Here is a 26,203-nt window from a genome sequence, read left to right as displayed (position 1 = left end):
AAAAGCTCGTAGTTTGGCTTCTACTGATTGGAGTTTTGTTGTTTTGGTCCTGTATAACTCAAATAAATATTCCCTATTTTCTTTAACCTGTGTGGAGCCTTTTTTGTGGTGATTTCATTGTGTTAATGTGTGTGTCTGTTGCACAAATACTTCACACATTGACTCTTAAGTTGGGCCTGACTGCTCGGGCCAAGCTACCAGAGGGTGGGCACAGGTTACTTTAGGGTGTGTATTTGACTTACCCTGCCTGGAGTGGTGGTCCCTACTTGGGCAGGGTGCATACCTCTGCCCACTAGAGACCCCGCTTCTAACAGACTGCAATGCCTCTAGGGCGCTGTGGTCCCTGTTCTCTGAAAGACTGCAGCTATGATTTGAATTACAGACACACATAGACATAACAACAGCCTCCAGTGTTGCCACAAATCTCCATTACTTGGATGCTTTGTTTCTCGCTCCCTTGCAGTTAGCACTCTGCTTCTTAAACCTTCCCTGAGTTTTGTTAGTAGAACTGGGGCGCTGTGGGCCTGACTTTAGGACCGGTTCCCGTTGGTAAGGAGCAGATGCACACATGCCAGCAGACCTGATTCAGGCGGGAGTCTCCAGATAACTGAAGGCGGGAATGGGAGATACAGGTAAATAATCAGACTGAGGGTGCAGTTTTCTACAGGAAGGGTCAGTCCAGAAGAAAGATAGGAAAAAGGGTAGATAGGGGACACAGTAGAAGGCAGGGAGGATGTAGGGGAAGTAGTAACATGCTGCTTAGCGGGTATTAAGGAGATGAGGGTAGACCAAGCTGGCATGCAGGAAGGTGGGAGGGAAGCAAGGTGAGAGAGTAGACAGTGACAGGTGTCCGGGACGCAGGGTTAAAGGTCAGAGACAGTATACCATGGTAGGGTTGTAGAAAGTAAGAAGGAAAGACGTCAGGTAAGATATGGACTGACATTATAAGGAATCAGATTAGATACTTAGATTAGAAAAACTTCACTGTGGCATCTCAAGCAGGTAAAGCTATGTAAGATGGCATACATGATGACAAAAACCAGTGGTGCTCCGTGCCCTCTGCGTGCCACTTTGTCTTCACTAAACATGGCTTCATTAACACATACATATGGAGTGCGGAGTTATTGCCTTGAGACTCTAGCGCCCCCTGGAGGACGCACTGCAGATAGTCCTGGCACTTGTGGCAAAGTTCATCCTGCTCAAGGAGCTCTTTCCTCTTAGCCCACAGTCAACAGTAGGGCTGGCACATTTTGGACATTATATCTGCCACTTAGGTTCATGCATGTGCTGATGGGGCAGCCTGAGCCTTGCCATGGCTCTGCCAATCCTCTTCCGTACCACAAAGGCTGGCACCACTCAGTTGTAATTGAAAAACAAATAGCGAGAATGTTTCATGAAACCAAGGCATACCCTCCTTACATTAACCTAATCACACAACAAATGCCAAAGCCTAAACTAAGGGGTTCTGATGAAACCTGGAGGAATCATAAAGGGATCCCTCACTCACAACATATTGTGGCATCCTTCATCATAGCCAATTCTCCGCACGTAGGTTGGGGAGTACCACCTAGATGCACTCAAGTAGTGCAGTGAGGTCTTATATAAATAGGGACTAGATAATAGCAGGGATCCAGATGTATGAAAATATCTTAAGGTATAGCCAAAGGAATGCCCTTTATTATTGGGTACTGTAGATATAATTAAAAATCCATCTATATCGGACATCTGATGGACTACAATGACTTATCTATCCAAAAAACTGTTCCGAAGGAGATGCCTAGAATGGTGCACAATGAAGTTACAAGCCCTGGGGCCCTGAGTACTGCCTCAACAGTTCAGATCTTCATCTGTGCCTCAAGCGCCCTGAAGTGCAGGTGGTTAATCCTACAAAGTCACTGAGAGCAGCACTGACGTGTGTGAGGGATGCACAGAGGATGAGTAACGTTTCTAATCAGCACTGCAAATCCTCTCAAGATACTTGTGCACCTTGCAAAAGCTCAACTTTTAAATTAAGAGCATTATTTGGGGTATGGCAGATGGGATACGCCATCACAAACGAGGTGGATGTCCCTTCTGCCATATTACAGGTGCATTATAGCCTATGGCATGTGTAATATGGAGGCATAAGGGATAGCCATCTGACAAACTCCAAGCAAGGCCCTGGGTCTTTAGTGGGCACTTTATCTCTTGATGCTCTTCCACGACCTTGTGTTCACACCCAGATATATTTCCATCTATTGCCTAAGTCTACAAAACCTTGATACATTTGGCAATGCCTCAGGCACACACATAACCCATGGCTCGATCAACCTAGGGCCTGATTTAGATATTGGTGGACGGGTTACTCCTTCACAACAGTGATGGATATCCCGTCCGCCAAAATCTAAATCCCATTATTTCCTACGTTATTTAGATTTTGGCTGCCGGGATATCCATCACTGTTGTGACGAAGTAACCCACTCGCAGTATATAAATCAGGCCTTTAGTTTCCAATGAACCCAACATACTTGAATGTATTGGTTGAGTACTAGGCCCTACTGGCCAAGTCTCACCAAAAACTCATAGCCAATGTTATTTGCCTTGCCTCTGGCAAACTCTAAAATCCTTTGGGTTGTTTTATAATTCTCTAGTGCATGCCTTACCTCTTGCGTTAGCGCAGTTTTGCACCAAAAAGTATAAATATAGGCCTAAAAGTTCACACATAATTCAGAATGAGTTTGCCCCATGTGCCGGGGGGTCAGTGCTGATTTTCTCTGCCCGGATTTGCCATGTCTCACATGGTGGACCAAAGCAGGGATTATGTGTGCCAGGAAGCCTACTTTGAATGGGGAGGGTCTCCCAACATTGAGAAACAGCCATCCCTGTGGTGGATTGGCCGCCACCGATGATTGACTGGCGGGAATGAGCGGGGCATTGTAGATTTCACTGACCAAGAATTGAGCTGCTTGATCGCGAAGCTCCTGCACCGCTAAACCCTAAATGACCCCTTAGTGTCCTACTCACATGTAACCTCTAATGCCATTGGCTAATTACTAAGTTGTATAAATCCTGAATACTATCCGCCTTGTCTCGAAATGTATGTTTAAGACAATAATTCTTTCAGGCGCACCAGTTGTCCCTTGTTTTCCAGATAATCCCTGCCTGTAGCTTTGTCTCTTTCTAATTTGCAGTTTACATCTTTCTGGGATTTTTTCCCCACCAATTCTCTGTAAAATTCCTTGGGGGAATCTCAAATGTTCCTAATAATTCCTTGGAAACAACTACCACCTGTAAAATGTTTTCAAATTAACATTCCGGTTTGACTTAAAGTGCTTTAAAATGACTTCTTTCTGACACATAATTTCAAATGTCTCAGTGAACAATACCACATTCAGAAATACCACTAAATGCTTTTTGTACTTTAAGATGATAACGACACAGAGCATATTCCTTCTGGGGTCAAAGGTTAAACTGTAAAGGAAAGCTCAATAATAGGGGAACCGTGTGTCCCTAGTGTTATGGAGTCCCCAGGTAGCCTTCGAGGTGACCCCAGCCGGACTCCTGGCCCCAGGAACCCACCCCAGGGCTCGTGAGGGATCAGGCCAGTACCAGGGGCTGAGTGACCGCCCCCCTGGGGCAGGAGCCCCCCTCACCGGCTGTCACGAGGAGACATGGGGCCTCTGGTGCTCACTCGCCATGCACACACCTCTCCTGTGCACCAGGGGTGACCCTCTCCCTGTGTTGCTTGTTAATGTTTCTTCTCGGGTCCAGGCCTCTCCGTGGCTGGGGGTCTAAACCGTGTAAGTGACGCCTGAACCAGGAGGGCATCTCAGTCTCAACCGAAGGATTTTGCGGGACGCAGGAAAGACATATTTTGTGGGTCCGTGAACAGAATAAATTTAAGTTTCCTTCAAATTCAAATCCGCATGATGCCAAACAATACTAAATTATACGCTGAACTTTAATAGGGTCACGTCATAACAGTCGATATATGTCTAACCCAGAATCCCGAAAATCTTGAAGGTGATGCCGGGTGGACAGACAGGGCCAGTGGCAGTGGAGGGCAGAGAGGGAGGGGGTTCACACAGAGGAATACAGTAGAGCAAGTAGAGAGAAAGTTCACTTTCCCAGGGGGCACCTTGGAATGTGGGGGCCCTGGTTAAATGCCCACTTTGCCCGTGCCTTAAAACGTGTCTGATCCAGACAACCTCGGACCAGGTGGGGCAGTGTGTACACACCAGCCGTGTACCCACCAGTGGAGCCTGAGGCCGTCCACCTCCAGGCATCCTGTGAGAGGTAACCGGCAGTGTAGGGAACCCCTTGCCAGAAGGGCAGCTGCTGGGCGCTGCCAAGACATTTATAGGCCAAGTCTTTGCACACTACCTCTGCTTTACCTGCTGCTAGCGTCTGTCCGCGCGGAGCCTGCGTAGACGCCCTGGCCAGGGCCCACCAGGTGCAACTGCTACCAGCATTGCTGGGTCATGGCTTGCACCCCATGCACTGTGTTTACTGTAGTATGCTCAGGAGCTCTGGGCGGCCCTTCTAGGAGCCCACCCTTCCCAGATGAAAGGAAAAATCCAGTCCCAAAACCAGTAGGCCTGGCTTAGAACTGAAAAAGCCTTGTCAGTGAATGGGGCAACTAGTCCACCCCTCGTTTCCCCATCCATTGACACCAGGCACTCGATTTCTCCTTAGTTATACTCTCAGTCACTCATCCTTGCACTCACACATCCATTCATCCACCCATTGACTCATTCTTACATTCACCTACTCAGCCATCTGCTAAATTCACCAATCAGTGAAGAGGCACATTCACTCACAAGCAAGAATTATTGACTTTGCCAATGCTTGTTAAAAATGTATGATGCCTCTAATCTAGGGAATGACAATTATGGATTTCTCCTGTTTACAAATGAGAATATGACAAATGTGTTTATCTTCCATGTAACGACTGATGTTTCTCGCTGCTCACTTTTCAACCATGCACTTACATCTGGACCGCGGTTGAGGAGTCTGGTTGCTTGGCAGGTAACTCCAGGCCGGTTATGAAGTCCACAATGGCATCCTTGCTCCAGTGTACTTTACCAATGCGTTCATTGACTTATGTCATGAAAAGGATGTTGCTGATGGACCATCAGGCGATGGGGTCAACAATGGCTTGCCTCCTTTGAAGCCCAGATTGATGGGGGCATGCCTGGATTTGGGGGTACATCAGTTGGCTGGGAGGCTGTGATGGGGTTCAGCTGATATGGCAACTTCTCAGGCTCTTGCATGCACAGCTCTGAGCACAGATTGAAGCACTAGTGCTGATCATGTCATCCGCCGTGTCTTCCACTCTGACATGTATGAAGCAAGTTAAGAGACACGGGTGCCTAAGGCTAGGGTTCACCCAAAGAGCTTTGGGAGATTAATTAACAGCTGTGGACATTAGAAAACTGAGCTTAAATCCAAACTTTCACACTCATCCAAACCTGTCTGATGCTGACCAAGTCCATTTCCCACCATCTACCACCCCCTGGGGTGAGACATGACTGTTCTAAGTGATACCCTGGGAGAGCTGAGTGTACCAAGGAGAAGGCTTGATTGTCCAGTTTTAGTGCAGAGGTACCCAGAGGACCTGAGCCCTCAGTAGAAGACACAGGCTTGGCTTAGTAAATAAGGCAATCCTCTAGTCGATGACTGCTGAGCCCACGTGGAAACTTTTTATGCGAAATCTGTTTTCAGCCATTGTGATGGTGGGACAGGTGTATGGGTAGGAGCGCACCTGGAGCACTGTGCGCCTTCCACATATGGTGCACAATTGCACAGACTGTCCTTAGGAGGGCAGAGTGGGACTAGGGAAGGTAAAAGTGGGACTCACACAGAGGTGGGAGTACATGTAGTGTGTGTGGAGGGTCCAAAAGACCTATTCAAGGGCTAACCAAGCCTTTTTTGTGTATCAAACATCATGTAGGCACACAAAACACAAATGGACTTGACCTGAAGTTTTAAGGGGGAAAGAATGCCTTGTGAATAAGAATAAAATATGTTGAAGAAAAAAAGATTTGATGAGATACAGTGAATGAAGGAAAAGGGGCAAATGTTCACAAAAACGAGAAAAGTACAAGGAAAGAAGGAGACAAAACAGTTTTGATACATTTATGGTCCATGAAGTACAAAGGTGGAATGGCAAGATAGAAGGCGGAAGCTTTTGTGGGGCGACCAAGCCACTCTACTGTGTAGTTTTGTGATTTGTTCGCTACAGAAACAAATGGGATGAGTTGGGAAGCCTAATAAATTACTGAGAGAGGATGGAGGATAGAACCAGTAGAGACCAGTGTGGTGCTGGATTACTGGAGAGCATCCCATGAAGCAGCAGTCGGTGAAACATCTCCAAGCAGCAGTATAGTCGATCTGCAGCAGTTTACTTCACCGGGAGAACGTGGTACCAAACCAGTCTCAGATCTACTCCATCATGTGACCCAGAAATAATAATATGGTTACATAACAGGTTCAGTTCCTACCTAGATCCAGTAAGACCTTGATGAAGACTGGGGTGTTAGTGCAAATACCACTCCTGGGTTCATTGTTTGATATCACTTGGCACAACCAAGAAGAGCCTCTATCTCTCAAAGTGGAAAAGCACAGCCGACCAAGGACCATAGACACTGTAGCATCCAAGCCGAGGCTGGGCACATTGGCACATGGATGAATGAACAATGACGGGGTGCGCTGATCAATGACTGCAAATATGCAAGCATGAGCGTGGGACATACGATGTACGACCAGATTAATGGATCAGTGGATTGATAGGTGAGTCATGATCTCCAAGGTACTGAGATTAAAAAGATAACTAAGGAATGGATGGATGGGTACCTAGAGGATGATAAAAGGGGTTAATCCATGAAAGAGATATTTGACAGTTAAAGGAATCAATGGATGTAATCTATGTTTATTCAGGGAACAATTTGTATATTTTATTACATTTTGGGATATTTTGAATTTTTGGAAATACCTTCAGGAAGCATTTCATCATCTTGACTGGTTTGGGTATGGAGGTCCATACACATGGGCTATCCATTGCAGAGAGATTACTTAGCAGTCCAACCGATGATGGCAATGTGAGAGAGTTGGCTTCTGCTGGCCTGAGTTGGCTTTTCAAGATCTGAGTTGGATCTGTGTCTAGGTTGAGTTATCCTTCATGTCAGTGCTGGATCAATGTGAAAGTCTTGAGTTGGACCCCATTGAGTTCTTGCACTAAGTAGTAAGTGAGTGGTCCTTGAGTATATGAATAGTGCTCTGAGCACATGAAATGGTGAATGTTGGGAACCAATCTCAGACAGGGAAAATGATAGGTTGGAAGCGCAGTTGATAGACGGCTGAGAAGGCCAGTGATTGGATCCATGGACCTTGGGTGGATGAGACCGAGTTGTGACTCAGTTACCTCTCTGGTAGCGAGGAGATGTGGTGTGATGGACAGGGTCTCTACACCGGGAGGTGATGGACAGGATGCAGGAGAGCATCAATCACTGCGTTAACCATGCACATTCCAATGGCAGCCCTCATCCTCCTCTGAACCCTGCACCAGCGTGGTCCTCTTAATGCTTCCTCTTTCTGAAACATTGCAAGAGAAATTAAAACAAACCAATCAAAAACAAGCTGTCCTGCACTGACTAATTGAGGTATGACGGGACGTTAAAGCAGCACTCATCGCGCCCGCCTCGCCGCTCCGGACTGCTGGACCTCAGATCTCGGGTCACCGGCTTGGATTGGATTGGCAGACCCTCAGACTTTCAGATCTTTGGACCCCCGGTCCTCGACTCCCCACTCATCTTGACCCCACCCATCCTGGATCCCACCGTCACTCTTATTCCCACTGGGTAGTTGGCGGCACAGCACTGTTGGGCTACTGTCTGGGGCACCAACATCACAGTTGTCGGGGGGCCTCGGGGAGCATCTTGACTGGGCCCGGCTTCCTCGGCCACATTGCCAGCCCCTTCCCCCTCAGGGAGCTGCCCTCAGCCCGGCCCTGTCTGACTCTGTCCTTCCACCCGTTAGGCCCACTCGTTCGTCGTCACCGGTTACTGCCGGTGTTGGCGTCCGAGAGCCCCCGTCAGGGTCTTCTCAGAGTCAGGGTCTAGCTCCTTCTGACTAGGCGAGTGCGACAACGGCCTAAGGCGAGGCATGGCACGAGGCAAGAAAGGGCACAAGGGGTAGAAGGGGCGCTAGGGTCCCCAAGGCGCTAGAGGGGTCCACAGCAGGGGCGCAAAAGACTGTTAACCTGTTACTAAGCCAACCTGTTAAAGCCGTTAAAGCTGCATGATCCAGGGATCCGGCGATCCAACGATCCAGCGATCCAGCAACTATTGGGCTCAATTGATTCTATTTTTAAAGAAGTTCTTAAACATATTATTAACATATATAATACAACCAGAATCACCTTACTGCCCTGCACGCTCATGCCCCTCCTGCCCCTTTGGTAAGGGGAAATAAGCAGGGAGGTGTGGGGGCAGCAGAAGAAAAGACACAATTACTCTCTCAGGTATAGCTAAGAGCTCCTGGCCCCATGTCGTACTACAGTTACCAAGCGCTTCGATAGCGGCTGAGGCTGTGGTTGTGGTTGTTGTGGTTGCACTGGGCGCAGGGGGCATTAGGCCACCTATAAGAGGTTGAGTCCCGTTCCACGGAGGCGGCCAGACTAGGCCCTGGTGCGGCTTGTGGTCGGGTGTGCTCCCCCCCAAATTCCCACCCCCCCCACACAAGCAAATCAAGGATATCTAGGAAAAAAGACCTTCCCTAACTGTGGTAGGGAGAGTCTAATCCACAATACACGGAAATACACAAAGTCATTAGTACCCTAATACAACATAAGTACAGTACAGACACCGGCTGGCTATTCCAATTTCAAACATCCAGGTACTGGACCATATCAGAGTATTAGAGCATGAGATCCAGAAAATACCTCACAAAGAGCGCAAGAAACCATCCTGGAAACGTGCATCAGCAGAGAAAAAGCAAGTTAATCTAAAAAGCAGTCTTGGGATGGAGTTCCCGACACCAAGGACCGCTTCATTGCAACCAGGAAGTCAATCCCACCCTTTTGGAAAGACCCATTGGCTGTAAGATACATAACTACGGATGATACTTCAGCCCTTCGGCCCTATTATTCCACTTAAGAGGAACATCATAGTGGATACCAATGACATAAAACAAAAGTCCATTTAGAAGCCTAGAAACTTTTCTATATTTAAATCGGAGCTCACATTGCAGCAGCAACTCACTCCTGCCTCTTCGGCTCAAATGTTGAATACACAAAACATTAGCAACGGTGGCGCAAGTTCATGGATCATCTTCACCTGTAGATGATGATTTGCATACCCCATTTTCAACAAATATCTCTGTTCAAAATCTTAAAAGCACTTGCCAGCTGCCAGCCCTGGAGGAGCGGAAGATCCTCTTACCGAAGAGCCATGGTCTTGCTCACTCTCACGTTCAAATAATTTGGATTTGATTCAGGCTTTAGAAGTCAAAACTTTGCATCTTGAAGACTCTCAACCATCTAATCAACTGAGAAACTCAGCAGTGGGAATAATATTCAGCAATCAGTAGGACTGACTCACAGTGTAAGCAGTAGTGAATTACAGGTCTCATCCACTGAGCATGGGACAAAGGGCCAGTACTGGCCATGTCCTGGGCAAAGTTCAAGCAGACGCCTCTTCCAGATGAAGCCCCCCCCATACAGATCTTCATGCAGGGTTGTGGAACAGCATGTCCAAATAACTCCCGGCAAATATCTTTCTTTCCAAGTGATAATGTTAATTGTAGCTTGACAGACTCGAACCAGGCTTTCAACCAAGATTTAAATCACACATCTTCTGCCCCCCACTGGTGGGATAGTCTACTAGCAACTTTACAATCACCCATCCAAGTTCTGAACTTTCAATCAAATCAGTTGGACACTCAGATTGACATCAAGAGTTTAATAGCTGAGCAAATTGCAGGAATTAACCAAACACATGGAGATTCTAACATCAGTAATAGTGAAACCAAGGGTTGGGTCAGCAGCAGCCCTAGAACAATGTTCCTGTGCACCTATAATTGACAAATGATCTGCTCGTCCGGATATACTATCGAACATCCTAAAAACAATCCAGTCCACTGCCAAAAGGGAAGTAATAATCAGTCCTCGAGTAATAAACTCATATGACTCGGTAGTAGACCGAAGCCAGAGGGATCAGATCATTTCAAGGATCCCGCAGTGTTCAGAGAAGGCTCCACTAGAGGGGCTCAGTCCATCCAACAGGGTCTCTGCCCCTCAAAAACTGATAAAACTCACAAAGATGCAACGCAAACGCTTAAGGAAAGCGAGAAACAAACATCTAGAACCAAAAGATAGTAAGGAAGTGAAAAAATATACCCAGCATTTGTTAAACATTCTGATAAATCCAACGGAATGAGTATCAGAGAGTCGGGTGGACTCGGGGGTAGACGTTGTCTGGATTCAGAAGGCTCATTTGAGTCAGTCTTAATGTCTGAAGTCACCACCCCCCCTACAACAGAAGAATCAGCCAATAGGAACAGGCGGCCTCCCACACCCCCCCAGACACGCCTGAAAACAGTTCAGCAACAGGATCAAAGCCCATCAGTAGCTCAGTCCCATACGCGAGTAGCGTGGCAGAAATCACTCGGAACAAATATAAAGAACTGCAGATCCAACCAACACGACGAGGCAGGAAACCCGCGGCCGTTAAAGATTCAACTCACCGAGGTCCTCATAAGGTTGCTCAGTGTACTTCACAAGCGCACAGCTCGGCAAACCCCGGCTAAAAAAAAGCAAACAGGCTTAAAGGCCCAGACCGCAACACAGGTGCAGCACATCCACCTGCGCCAAACCAAGAGCAATCACCTCAGCACAACCTCCTTTGGGTCATTCATCAGGACAAGGTCTCTCAGTCTCGGCTGCTGGCATAACAAGAGACGACGCTGACAAGTTAGCACCAGGCCCCCCCACCAGTAACTAGTTAATAGTGAATGTGGGCACTCAGTCCTTCTTAGGCCGCTTCTAGCATCTGCAAGTGACGTAACCGCGTGCACATCTCATTCTATCCAAGCAAATTTAAAGTCCCCGTCAGTTGCCCCTCAAGAGGCCACCTCCAGCAGCCCCCCTTCTAGTCCCTCCATAAGCCTCCAAGCGTCCGAAATACCAACAAGGTTAACTGCTCAAAGCACAGCACTGCGGCAAGCATCCCACCCAAATCAGGACGGATGTGACGTCAAATGTTGTTTCCAACATCAATTTGTTTCACAAGGGCCTCAGGAGGTCTCAAACAGAGGGAACATATTGAGGCTCTTAAAAGGAATTCCAGACCTCTCCAACCTCTCATCAGCTGATCTGATTGCTGTAGAGTTTCAATCATCCCAACCTGGGAGTCAGCAGGCCCAGTAGAACACACTCTCTCCTCATCGTGCTTTGAGAATTGGGGGATGATAATGAGTAGACTAAGCCGCCAAGATATCCATTCCCGCTGTCAAGCGCTAACAACTCCCTCGACAAGAGTTAAACAAACAGTAACGATCCCAAGTGGTGCACAAGGTGCTTCCCCTGCAGACTCAAAGGAACATCCCAAGCTCAAAGGAAAGCTGGTTGCAGTGCGAACTTCCGCTGGTAGGCTGAAAATTGTACCAAATAAATGCTGTTAGGCACAAGCGCTACGGCAGACCATTGGGAGGCTTAGCACTCTATCTTTCATTAGACTTAAAGATGGATATAGAAGAACTTCCTCAGGAAGGTACAGATTGCCAAGTGATAAACCTCAGTAACGGGACCCTAAACAACAGACCCCGCTGTTGCTGCCTGACTCATATATCCATCCTGCAGCCTCTCGCAAGCGAGCGCAATCAGAAGGCTAATTTCAATTATTACAAATTATCGTCAATCCCAACCTGAGTGGGATAGAATTTTAACTGGAGATTTTGATTTCCATTTAATGAAGGCACATGGGATGAGGATATATTGAGTTTTGATCATTTTTGTTGGAACATCCCGACCCAGGCCATGAAAAGCACTAAACGTCGCGACCAACAGAGAGAGCAACTGGTGACATCGCTGGAGCATCTTAAACTGAGGACCTTAAATGGAAGATGCTTAGGGGACTCTCCACCAAGCTACGCATATCAGGGCCCTAAGTCACGACCTATACTAGACGATACTCTGGTCACGCTGCCGTTGATCCCCCTGGTCCAGCAATTTAAAATAAAGTGCAGGACATCTAGTGATCATTCTTGCCAAGTATTCACTTTAGGCCCCTGCTCGCCCCTCCATCCTCAAGCCCCGGCACAGGGCGGAAGCATAAACTCAACAAATCTGAGGAGACTACGTTGGTCATCGGACACAATTGCATGATTTTCATCCTCTGCCAAGCTGATTATGTTGGAGAGCCTTATGCCTCATGCCCACGTTTCGACAGCCTGGGAACATTGCGGGACGGAAATGCTTGGGCGGCCCCCTCTTCAAAACCACTGCAGCCCTCTCGACGAGTCAGTCAACACACCTATGCCTGCCTCTCAAAACCAAGCCTCCTTCTTAAGAGAAACCAAAGGACGCTAGCAAGACACCTGAAGGCATCTCCAGGCAATCAGAGCCTTTGGGAACAACTAAAGACCATCAAAAGGGAATTAGAAAGGCAAATATGGAAGAAAAAGCAGAAGCCAGGTGCCTGTTTTGGTTAAAACTAATATATGCTGTTAAAGAAAAAACCCTAGGAAGTTCTGGGAAAGAATCATTCATTTAAGTAATCGAGGCAACTTAATCAAGAATTCAAATATAACAGAGAATGATTGGGGGATCTTAAGAGCATCTTCTTAACCAATGATCAACATAGTGGAAATATTTCTTTAATAACATCACGGTCCACAATCATGGGATGAATCCTCCAGGCTATAAAGGAAGAGTCGGTTGATTCCACCCTATCAGTTGATAGAACATACAAAAACTCTCTTTAAAGCTCGAAGAGATGGGGCCCCTGGGCCAAACAGCCTTTCACAAGCAATTTTTAGCAAAGAAGCAGCCTTTTGGTCTGAGGTGCTGAGCTCTCTGTATCAGGAAGTCAGATTAGGGGGAGTTATTCCAGAGAGCTGGAGAAGTTCCTTAATTAATCCGATTTTCAAAGGAGCCAACAGAGATGGCCCAGCAAATTACAGGCTTATCGCCCTTATTGAAGCAGAGGCAACAAATTATGCCTCCCTGCTTCCCGCTGAGCTCACAACTTGGACGGAAAAAGACAACATCAACCCCCCAATCAAACAGGCTTCAGAAAAGGGGCGGGCCCTATGACGAACATTCTAACTGAAGACGTCTTACTTGAGCGAAACAAACGGCGTCTCAGGAAGCTCCACCTAGGCTCCATAGATTTCAAGGCCGCTTTTGATCGAGTGAATAGACATCTGCTCTGGAGTAAACTAAAGCATTGGGGCCTTCCGGCGTCTCTCCTGAATGCAATAATTTGCTTCAACTCTGGCACATGGATTCAAATAAAGATTTGCGACACCACAAGGCTCTCGAGGAAAATCCCCACAACAGTTGGGCTAAAGCAAGGTTGTGTGCTCGCTCTGCATTTGTACAATTTGTTTATGACAGACCTCTCCCCAGCTTTGGAGGCAGGAAATGTTCATCCACCCCACCTGGTGGGGGGGGGTCTTACTCTCACACTTACTATATGCGGATGATCTGGTTTTGTTCAGCTGCACTAAAATTGGCCTACAAAGGCCCTTAAACATATTGGCCAACTACGTCGATTACAACCAGCAAGAAATTAATTTATCAAAGTCCAAAACAACACGGGTAGGCTATAGGCAGACCTTAACGCCACGTATGGTTTTAAACAATGTTCCATTAGAAGCAGTCTCACACTACAAATACTTAGGTGTGTTCCTTGATGCCCAGGGCACTTTCATCAACAGAAGAAATACATAGTTCAAAGCGCTTTGGCGCTAATTCACGCCTTTTCTCTCTTGGTAAAACGACTAGAGGGGCCATCTTTTTGTCCGCTGCTCGCAGTCATTTCCTCTAGATTGCTCCCTACACTTTCCTACGCCAGAGCTGCAATGCGGGCCTGGAAGCGCCTCTAATTGATAAAATCCAGGCAAAGGCTTTCACCTCAGTTTTTAAACTACCCCAATCAGCCTCCCCGGCGCAGCTCCGCTTGGAGTTTGGGCTACTCCAACAAAATCTAGCACCAAAGTCAGAGGCGGTAAAAGCATGGTAGAAAATGTGCCCTCTGCTAGCTCTCGGATCTGATCTGCAGTCAATTTACTACAAGTATTTACATTTATCAATGGCTCAATTACATCTGCAAGATCTGTGGAAAATAGCTCCGTCGTATAACTCATTTACAAGAGGCGTCAACAAGGCTACTAAATCGTTTATACTAGACATAGCCAACTTCAGTGCTTGCTCACATGCTTGGATGATTATAAGGCATGACGTAAGATTAGAGCCGGCTGCTTACCTTTCTATACCATACCCGCCGCACATCCAATGTCGGCTGCTGGAAGTGCGACTGGGTAACCTCCCAACTCTGGGGAATGCGCCATCTTGGAGGGATGCAAGCTCAGAGCAAGGTAGGCACTACACATGCAGTGAGGAAGATCTTATTCATATAACCTGTGTCTGTCCTGGTCTAGTTGATCTTCGTAGGAGGCTTCTCAAGAGCGCTTTGACAGACAGAGGCCTCCGTTCCTGTAGAAGAGCCATTATAGCCTGCGTCAACCCGCATGACCCCCAACTAATCTGTAAGTTTGTTAAGTATTTGCTGAGAGTGATGAAATCATGTGGTCCTATGAGTACACTTGCAAAACTTTAAACTCTGCACATCTGAGGCCTCAGTAACTGTTCTTCAGAAATATACGAAGATTTTGGGGGTTAAGTACAAACAGTGGACTAGTGGTGCCAGGGATATATTATAGAAATCTTATGGGCCATACGGCATGGATTAACATTTCAGACACTTATCGGATAATTTATTAATACTTGGATGGTATTTCTTCATTCTGACCTTTTATGTTTAGATGGTTCCATTTTATATTGTTATTTTATTCCATGTGATTGTATACATTGTTATGGTTTTATTTAACTGAAACAAAGTAAGAAGAAGCCTATGCAATCAAAAACACAAGAACAAATGACATCCTGAAATGCTGAATATAATGATAGTTTATTTGTTTCAACAAGAGCCTGGTTAGAAAAAAATTCTCTTCCACAGAACAGGAGGCTGGGGATCCCCGACCAGATGATCCTAGATCCTAGAGATTAGAAAGCACAGAAAAAAGGTTATCAATATCTTATAGATACTTTATGATATATGGACGGTCAGACAGTAAATGTGTCTTCAGTCATGCTTACAACTGTAGAAGAAAAAGGAACTCATAAACCAAAGTAAAAAACACACAAGAGGCCAATCAAATGTACTGTGCAAATAAGGATTGCCTTGGAAGAAAGTGTTTTTATATACATTGTATATTCACCATTACACAATCCATACTTTTACTGGCTAATTTCACATATGTGATCACTAAACAAAGTCCCATTTGTTTCAATTTTATATGTAGTATGTAGTACCAGCAGGCATATGGTCCACCAGGACAGAGTATTTCTAATTAAATCTGAATTGGCTAAACTTAAATAAGAACAGGGTAAAAAAACAATTTGTGTACTCTAAACAAATAAAAATATTATGATTAAACCGAAAAGTACATTTATAGTGCTTATGTAAGAGTTGAACTCTCAACTCTGTCCTGGTAATTAAGGCCCCCAGCACCACTGAAGCAAACAGCATCTGCACAAAAGATTTTTGATCACTATGTTTATTGCTTTGCGAAATTGTGTTCCACTCCTGGAAACTCAGGGCCAATTCACTCACAGGTCCAGAATAAAAGTTAATGAGTCACAGGCAAAAAATCTTTGTGAACCAGGCACATAGATGGCAGAGGATGGAACAGCGATGGAGAATGGAGCCAACAATATTTTGGCCATTCGCTGGAGATAGACACAGAGATAAAATAGGAATAGCCCACACTGCCGGGCCAGGCTCCCTCTGAACGAAAACACAAGCAACCCTATACCTGTTCCTACTGGAGCAACAAGCAACCCTAGAACTGTTTCTACTGGAGCAACAAGCAACCCTAGACCTGTTTCTACTGGAGCAACAAGCAACCCTAGAACTGTTTCTACTGGAGCAACAAGCAACCCTAGAACTGTTTCTACTGGAGCAACAAGCAACCCTGGACCTGTTTCTACTGGATCAGTGCCAATGCTGATTTGCATACGACTGTGTCCAATCTTAGGAGGCATGATGGGCAAAACATGATGGGCTGGGATATGACCAGAGTAATTACCAGAGGTTGAGATGAATTCATGCATTCCATCTCCTGGTTTGTTGTACACTTCATTGTGATGCCCTAAGTGTGACGAGTATACCCAGACAGGCTTCCTGTGCTCACTGTGTTGCTGAAACCAAGCTGCCACTGACTGAAAAGACCCACATAGGCCTAAATCAGTTGTGGCTGCTTGTACTGTGGTTCAAAGAGGATCTGGGTCAGCAGTTCGGCTTCAATGTTCCTATTAGAGCAGAGCCAATGCTGATGATTTGCATATGGCTCTATGCACATGATAAGGAATGTCCAATGCACCTTACCTCCCATCCGGGAGATGATGAGGAACCCCCGATGCACTATACCCCATCTGTGTGCAGTGTGGTAATTGTTCATTTGGTTAGCTCGTACATACTCCACATTTAGCATGCATATATACATGCAAACACATGTAGATGAAGGCTCATGGGCACATCTGCGTGCATGCACATGAATACACACGCATACAAACACATACATGCCATCTAACAAAAGTAAATGTTCTTCTTGGATCATTCTTCTGCTTATCATCATCTATTCTCTCGGTGGTTTGGGTCCTGCTGGTTTTCCTGGTCCTGCTCCTGGGGGAGGTGGTCGTTGCCCAGCGCCAGGTGGTGGAGGTGGCATTGGTCCTTTTCCTTTGTTTTCCCCATTATTTCTTTCACCTGGATTCACTCCAGGATTGCCACCATCCTGTGCCATGTCCCTGGGTGGCTTGCCATCTGGTGGCATGTCTTTTGGGGGCTTGCCATCACCGCCGTCGTGGGGAGACCCTGTGTGTAGAAAAAACGTGTACAAATAATGAAGAACTTAGTTATTTCTTTGGTCAGGTTTTTCAAGTTTTTGTTCAACATTTGGCCTCAGTGGGTATCCAGTGATGAAAATAAATGAGCACATGTTGAGACAATCAGGATATTGTGCATGGACTGATATCTGTCGATAGAAGTGCACATTGTTTGAGGAGATCGGGAAAGGGGGCGAGTTGGGTGGCAGGAGATGTATTGATGAGGAACTTTAAGGAGTATCATCAGAGCCTGAGTTAGAGTTGGCTGGGGGTGTAAGTTCCTGAGGTTTCTGGAGAAGAGGAGGAAGCCTTCCCAAGACATACAGACATTGTTCCTTCTCAACCTGTTGGCTCATTGGTGGAACCCTCAGGCCCCATCTCGTCTTCTGGAAGCACCACCGCTGAATGCATCTGTCAAGCAGTGGTCCTGCACTTTATAATACCCAGACCTGCTCTGTTGCATTCGGAATATAATGAGACTAAAACCTGTTCTTTAAAGAGTTCTTCCTTCAGCCAATATCACATCTCAGAACAATGTGTAAACGTAGAGCTGGGTTTGTGCGATAACTTCTGAGATGCAATACTCTTCCCTGGCAGGCTCCAGACTCAGGGCCTGATTACGGCCTTGGCGGATTGGATATTACGGCACAAACGTGACGGATATCCCGCCCGCCGTTTTACAAGTTCCATAGGATATAATGGACCTTGTAATACGGTGGACGGGATATGCGTCACGTTTGTGATGGAGTACCCCAACTGCCAAGGTCATAATCAGGCGCAGAGTCTTCACTCAAGTACAGGGGTGCGTGAAGTTTTATTACACGTGAAGAGTCTTCTTCCTGTTAGGGCTCAATACTTGTTAGTCATGATGTTATTTTTAATAATAAATATTTTGTGTTTATTTTGACATTAACATGTGTACACACAAATGTTTTAACTGTGTTTAGATTGTCCCCAGCTAATGTAGGTTTGGAATGTAAAATGGCTAAAGTCTGGCTGCCATTTTGTAATAGTTCACATGACTTTCTTTATTTCTAGGAGGAACTGAATTCACATTTAAAAATGTGGCGTGTCCTTGTTTTCTGTGAAATATTTTCCTTCAGGTGATAGCTGCAGAATGTTTTAAGACGATGTGACAGGGCACCTGCAGAGTACAGGCCGGCCCAATCAATGTATCTGCTTATGTTGCAGGTAACTGTAAGCTTGAAAGTCACTTAGAGAAGCTGAAAACATACTGAGCTTAGATGATCTCTGTGTGCTTTGACCTGATTGGAGCATTTTATGGAAACCATGTGTAGGTCTAATGTTAGGATTGTGCGATGTAAACCAGTGCGGCGTAGGTGAGGGTTCAGACTTTTACCTTGACTTAGCAGCAAACACTTGTGGAACTTTTCCAGAATGTTTTCAAAATATTTACAAGCAGAGTAGAGTTGTAATCTGTTCTCTTTATAAAATGTAAATTAGCACTTGTATAGCGCACTACTCACCCGTTAGGGTCTCAAGGCGCTGTACTCATACCGCTATGGAACCCCTCCTGGCTTTTCCCTGTGAGGTGCCCACTCCTGAGCACCCCCAGGGTGAAGCCAGGCATCCAAGCGCTGTTGGGGCCGTTGTGGAGATTAAGCAAGCTATTGCCCAGAGTTGCAGAGTGGGACCCCTGAATTAGATTAGGCACCGAGGCGAGAATTATCTGGTCAAGGGGAATTGAGCCCAAGACCTGCCGAAGCGGGACTTGAACCCTGGTCTTGAGGCAGATCTCTGCTTCAGGGTTTGCCGCTCTAACCATTGAGCCACACTTCTCCACTATACTTCTCCAGTATTATAGAAAAAAAATGATTTATCTGTTTTCCTTTCAGGCAACTTTATACTGACTTATCTTCTCATGTATATGCCTTTGATTGATTTGAACTTCAAACATGTGTTAATGTATTGCTTACTTATTAATACTATCATCCTTATCAAGTTTATTGATTTATATCTGTACTGCGATAAACTATTGCAAAACAGCAAAACATTGTGACACGTGAATTCATTTCCATAAACCATCACCAATGATAACTAAAAAAGTTTCAAGAATGTACTGAAAATGTTGAAAACCTTGTGAAACACATACTCATTCGACGGGAACAATATTAAAGCAATCACATCCTCAACTCTTGTATTAAATGTAAAATACAAGTGATTTAAATAACGGCTGGAAGGTATTGCAGCTGCTGGACAGACAAGTGCATGTTTCAGATCTGGAATCCCTCCTTACACAGATCAGAAATACTAGACCCTTTCAGAGTGGGACAATGGCTTTAGTGTGCATTGACTGGGAGAATGCCCCCCCTCCTTAAGCTGCAGTGTTACCCACCCAACCCCTTCATCTAGTGTAAATTAAAAATACTCTTGAGGACTCAAATACTCTACTGTATCTAAATGTAAATTGTGCACTTGTATAGCACACTACTCACCTGTTAGGGTCTCAAGGCGCTGTACACATACCACTGTGGAACCCCTCCTGGCTTTTCCCTGTGAGGCGCCCACTCCTGGGCAACCCCCCACTGTGAAAAGAGGCATCCAAGCGCTGTCAGGGCCCTTGTGGAGATTAAGCAAGCTATTGCCCAGAGTTACAGAGTGGGACCCATTAATTAGATTAGGCACCGAGGCAAAAATTACCTGGTCCATGGGAATTGAGCCCAAGAACCACCAAGGAAAGAATTGAACCCTGGTCCCGGGCCAGATCTCTGCATGAGGGTCTGCCGCTCTAACCATTGTGCCACACTTCTCCACTAAAAAGATGTGTACAGCTTGATTGTCTTACAGTGGTTACTGTTGTCAGTGTAACTAAGTCTTGGAATTCCGTCATTGAAAAAAATATATATATATATCTAGTTTGTCCTAGAGTCCATGTTTGCAAGTAGTCTATTTTACAATCTAGTTTTTCCAAAGCAAAGTTAAAAAATAGAGGGCCAGATTTAAGAAGCCCCTTGAGCCACCTTGAGCTGCATTAGAGTCATTGTTCGGACGCTAGTGTGGCGTTAGGTTGGCAAAAACGCCGCGCCATATTTACAAAGTGGCCCAATGCAAGCATTGTGCCACTTTGTAAACCCTTGCGCCATGTTATGCCTGCGCCACGCATAATGTATGGAAGTGGAGGTGTTCCGGCGTTAGGAGGCCCAGACAAATGGTGCAGTGGAATCTATGAGATTCCACTGCGACATTTTTAGTGTAATTTTTAACGCCTGCCTGAGGCAGGCGTTTAAATGAGGCTCCCATTGTTTTCAATGGGCCTCCTGTCACTTTGCAGTATTAGCGTTAAACTTTTTACAACTAATCCTGCAAAGTGCCAAACTAGTGTCAACATTTTTTACGCTAGTTCCCTAACGTGCGCCATGGTGTGTGGTATCATAAATACGGCGCACACATAGTGGCGTTGGGGCTAAGAGCGCCTGCGTATTGACGCAAGAGGCAGTGAGCAATGTACTATATTTGCAACACCGATTCTTACTAATTTGAAGATTTTGAATTTGTAAACCCATTTATTCTTTTAATAAAATGTCATGGTTCGACAGTGTAATCGCTCGCTCTCTTCCTGGTGGACCCAATGTGCTTCACGTTATTTAAATGTATTGATTTGATGATGAGCCTCAGTCGTGGAATTCGATTACTCAAATAGTGCTTTATAGACCCCAACTTTGCAGAGAGAGAAGCACTAAAACATTTGCATAAAGTGGGCCTCTGTCTAGAGTGGCACAGTTGGTGTAAAATTTTGGCTGGATGCCACCCAGAGCAATGACTGTGGTTTTGACTTTTTGTACAGATTCCATGTCACCTTTTGTTTGTAGAAGTAAAACCCTACATATCCAGGAATACTCCTTGGCTTGGGTCCCTTGCAAGCTATCCCACAGGGCCCAATCGGTGCCTCACCGGTGAGTTGTGACGAGGCTGAATGAGGTCTGGGGTGGCTTCTGCTTTCTTGTAGAGGGGATGTTGCTGGGCACTTTGGGATGGACAGTTCCCATGAAGAACAGGATGAGGAGTGATTTACATAACAGGGACCTCTGTCTAGTGACACAGTTAGATTTAAAACTATTTTATTAGCAGTTTTGGAACTGGGCTACCTTGGTGATCTCTTTTCTCTCGAAACAGCTAAGAAGGGGCTTAAAAATCCCTATTTTAATGGGAAACCCTCTATGCAAAACATGTGAAATATGTGTGTTAATTGAAGGATTCACAAGAGTTACAAAAATTTGGTGACAGAAGAAAATATAACTTTACACATTCAAACTCTGGAAAACATTGTTGGATTGGTGAGAACCTGGTGCCCTGTGTCATCAAAGAAGCTGGAAGGGATGCGCAGGAAAGGGCGTACTCATGGAATTGTGGCGCTTCTCAGCCAGTCACCTTTCTATGCTGCGCTGTGTCACAGGGAGCGGGCAGAAAACACCGTAGTTAAGGCAATATGGAACATTCCTGCCCTTTCCCCTGCGCCAGTGCACAGTGGGCTGCCTGGCGCCAACGCAGGCCCCCTGGTACCATGGTGCAAGGGTGCCTCTGCCACATGCTGGATTGTTTTTGTGCTGGAAGGGACACCTTCCTGCACAAAAGCAATCCTGAGAGACCTTTTCCTCTTTCCATGTGTGCAGCGGAATGCAGGGCACATAGAAAGAGGAAAAAACAAGGATAAATAAAGATACTTCTCCTCATTATGCCTCACCTGGGGAGGCGTAGGATTTTGGCGAATTCTCAGATGTACCCGTTCTGGTAAATCTGGGAATGCATCACAATCAATGGATGTTGCATGGGAACACATATGCAAGATCCATGGAACGCCTCCTTGGTGCAGAGTAACGCAATGCAGCCATTTGCTCTGCTTTGAAAATTCAAGATTTATAAAGCCACACACAGGAAGCAAGGTGGCCTTACATGGCTTCATAAATCTCACTAAAGGTTTGCGTCACACATGTACTACGTTGCGTAGTGCAAACACAACGCAAACTAGGTCATAAATATTTCCCTAACTGTTCTGAAGAAGAAATGTTGTGATCTTCTGAGCGTGCTACTGGAATTATTTTTTATGGCCAATATTAGTATGATCGATGCTTTTTCATCCCTGGGAGCTGGGAGGAACCAACTTTCACATATCTAGTCTAGAGATGCAAGACGGTGCCCTGCGATTGAAAGTGAAATGTACCACATCCTAGTGTCATGCACAGAGCCATGGCATCATATGAGGTGGGGGGGGCTGCTGTATTCCTCTGAGCACCCCCTCAGATTAGTCAGTTCATGTATTGAAGGTTTTTTAATTGGCCCCTTGGGCTCCGCCTCGCGTGCGGTGGTAACGAAAGGGCCAGGGGAAGTGGTAAATTACCACCAGTGCAAACGTAGCTACCATCACCCAAGGACGCATTCCTGACATGTATGTGGCCTGCAGACTGGTGCATGCAGTAGTGCTTGGTCAAACCAGCGCTCACCTGTGGTGGAATGCCGGCCCCCTGCTTTATTTCAATATTAACAAAGAGAATATCTTGATGTTTTAATATTCCACATACTGCAGTCTAAACAGTTCCATACTGCAAGCACGTGGTCCGGTACCCAGCGTGATGGCCCTGCTCTCACTGGAATAATGAGTCTGCTCCTCTGTCATTGAGCCCAGTGACCCACAGGCCGTGCACAGATCTCAGCAGCAGGTGCTTGAGCGACCAGGCTATCCTGCTGTCAGGGAAGGCAGTTTATACATCTCTTGTATGAAATAAACTATATATAGCTATATATCTTTCGACCTCTCTCCCTCTCTCGCTATATATATATATATATGTATATATATATGATCAAATAAAAAAAAAACCACGTCTTCAATGCACCCGGGTTCACAGCCCGGGCTCATGCGACGCTTAGGGTGGTCTGATGGTGTGTTTGAGGTCCCTTTCTCAGTTTGCAGAAGCAGCCAGGCAGCGCGAGCACACACCTTTAAGGGGCTCCGGACAGAACATACAAATGATGACGCATTCTCTAATGAATGTGCATGGTAATGACGTCAGTCGTCATGACCGGGTTGGAGGGTGACAAGGACCTTATAAAATGGACAGTTCTAGCTTTGTTTGGAGATGTCCTTCCCCCCGCAGTGGAAGTCACAAAGGGGAGCAGGATCCCCCCTTTCTCCTTCCCACTGTCTGTGATTTACGCTAGCCGTGTGGGCGTGGCTTCCTACATCTCTACCATTCTGGAAAAACTGTAGTGATATGTGAAACAAGCAAACTAATGTGTTGCTCCCGGCGAGCTCCGCCTTGGTGTTTGTGCCAACCAACGAGAGAGGATTGTTCTGGCAGGAAACTGGCACAGAGGGTGGTGCTATGGTGGGCAGGTTGAGGCAAGGTGTAGCTGGAAATGCAACTCGGCTCCTACATTGACATGGACCAATGTCACAACATCTTCATCCTCACAGACCCACAACTTACATGGGCTGTGACGATCCGCTATTAGAAATCCTGGCCTTAGATCTTCTTAAAGCTGGCGTAAGCTGCACCCAGGCGTTGCCTGGCGCTTGTTGGTTGAAGGAGTCCATTGACCAGACCATCTTGCTTGCATGTTTGAAAGAGGTGGGAACGGCTACGGTTTCTGCCTCATGGCGCCCAAGCTCATGCAATCTGTGATCACCAGTGTGCTGCTGTCTGTATTTACATAGAAGACCTCCTTCAAAGCCAACTGGAAGAAACCTGTAAGATGGCTGTGTTGAAAGAGCATTCCGAGAAGTCGTTGTGAATATCATTGAGCCTTCTACTAGCAAGAATCAACTCCATGGAATTCATTAAGACTGCCTGAAAACAGAACATGCTGAACAAACATCTTTTCTGCACAGTCTCTGTATGGTGGGATCTGGACTAGACTCTAAAGTCTGCACCCACCTTCTCTGGTCGGATTCCTTGGACCAGTGACCGGTCGTTGAACAATGACCGAGGCTTTTCAGTCTACTCACCACTAGAAGACATCACCTATGACATGACAGCGTCCATCCCAGGCGGGGCCTTGGACCACTCTCTCCATCACCATCAGACTCCTCATTCCTGGACCTGCTGCTATGGCTTGTAAATTTACTGCACCCTTCCATGATGCTCCGGGGATCATCACACGGTGAAAAGACTCATTTAAGAACCCAGAATTGCATTATTGACTCTCATGTCTAGTCCATGGGCTAATAACTGTTCAGTCTGTATCACAGCAGAGGTCACTTTCAACCCTTTAACAAGTAAACTGAAGCCAGCAATAACTGCTCTCGAATGATTAGTGTTTTATAGGACAGTAACTCATGAGATCACTGTTGTTTTAAATAGATTTGGATGCATGCACATTTTTTATAATTGTGTACTTTTATGGGCAGAGTCCTACGACCCCTCCTGAACACTCTTTAAAAATATTTTTTTGCTATTCACAAACAGGTGTAACAATACATATGGGAAGATGCAGGTTTCTAAGTGTACTTTCACACCTTTTCAGTGACATTTTTTAAGGCTGCCGTGTCCCTCTGTGTGGAAATGTACTTAGTGCACAAGCAGATTTCTTTTCTGTACGGTTAACTTGTAGGGAAAGCCCTGCCCCTAAACCCTTGCCAAATCTGGGAGTGACCCTGCCCCTTCCCATCAGGAATGGGAGTTACGGTCGCCCTTCGCTGCTGTAAATTTCCAACTTTTGCTGGTTGGAAAGGGGTCACATTTAATTTGTGAAAACTTACAAGGCGAATCACTCAGTGTGTTGCCCACATCCCTCCCCCTTGCATGGGATTTACTACTGCAGATTTCTCCAAACTCTCTTCCACCACTTTGTACCCCTGGGGTAGGAAATCCCACCGCTGGATTCTGATTGTCGCGCTCCTCCCTGAAACCTGAGGATTCCCCATCACCAGCCAACTCTAAATCAGCCCACATTGGTCTATATACAAATATTTCTGGAGGGAATGACCCAGTCACTTACTAGAATCTCCAGGTGGAGGTGGGGAAGCCAGCGCCAGGGACAGCAAGGCGGCGAGGAGCAGGAGGACCCTCATGGTAGCGTCTGTCTCTCAAGAAGTTTTCTAAAGTCAGCAGCGACAGGTGGATGCAGACCCCAAACCGTGCTGCTTTTATACGCAACCAAGGACCAGCCTCAGTCGCAACACAGGAGCCGTCATGGAAACATGGAAATCCAGGAACCCATAATTATCAGATTTGCATCTTTCCATGAAGCTCAAATTTAAATACTTCAGCGTCACCGAAGAGATCAGTTCCATGAAAACCAAACACTGGAAACCATGAGAAATCTTACAACCAAAGCAACTAAAATTCCAAAACACTGGATAATTACTAGTCTGATTGTTCATGAGTTCTCCACCTCTGGGCTTGTAAGAGGTCTCTGTGGACTCAATAGTCGAGGCCTCTGGCCCACAGTTTGTGTAGATCCGATGGCCAGCTCCACAAACACCCTTGTAAATTAAGAAGGACAAAGTTATTTTCAGACTCCAGGAACAGAGAAAGGATTAGCCAGGTCTTCCATGCAATCTGCTACAAGGAGGTGGTTTAACCTTACAACTCTGATGGCCAGCAAAGGCCACCCCTTCATGCCCGAGTGATGAACACGGTGCTGTGACAGGTTGTAGCAGTGACATCTGGGAGCTCAGTGCAGGCGTGTGTTGCAGAGAAGCACAGTTACAGCTCCATCAGTGCAATACTCAGTTACCAGGAGCCCGCCTCACAAGTAATCTAGAAAAAAGGAATCAGATCTTTTTTCCTCCTGTACTTTCGCAGATTTACACAAATGCCCAGGAGTACCGACTCCTGGAGACGCGCAGTATCCCTCACGGACGTCATTCAGGGGTCGCCAGGGGGTCACAGCTGCGACCCCTGTCTAGCCCCCTGCAACCTTTGGCACTGCTCGTGCGACCCCTGGCCGCAGAGGTGTCAGTGTCCTTATGGACGTGGCTGTGGCTCCACTCTCTTTGGTTTCTGTCACTATTGTTACACTAATAGTGAATACTATCACACCTGGTTCACTATTAGTGTAATAAAATAAACGCTGGACTATGACCTTCCCTGGCAG

The 26,203-nt window shown here is 46.1% G+C and overlaps 1 long non-coding RNA gene across 1 annotated transcript; it reads right to left on the bottom strand.

Moving 5' to 3' along the window:
* Positions 1–15,151: 15,151 nt before the first annotated feature.
* Positions 15,152–25,240, bottom strand: LOC138247120 (uncharacterized). The gene is made up of 3 exons (XR_011194340.1): positions 25,103–25,240; positions 16,844–17,138; positions 15,152–15,258 (listed from the first exon to the last, which is right to left on the bottom strand). It is a non-coding gene; the product is annotated as an uncharacterized lncRNA (long non-coding RNA).
* Positions 25,241–26,203: the final 963 nt, after the last annotated feature.

This window comes from Pleurodeles waltl, chromosome 7, assembly GCF_031143425.1.
Source record: "Pleurodeles waltl isolate 20211129_DDA chromosome 7, aPleWal1.hap1.20221129, whole genome shotgun sequence".
Lineage (NCBI taxonomy): Eukaryota > Metazoa > Chordata > Amphibia > Caudata > Salamandridae > Pleurodeles > Pleurodeles waltl.
The sequence above is the reverse complement of the archived record's forward strand: the minus strand, read 5'-3'. Positions and strand labels throughout refer to the sequence as shown.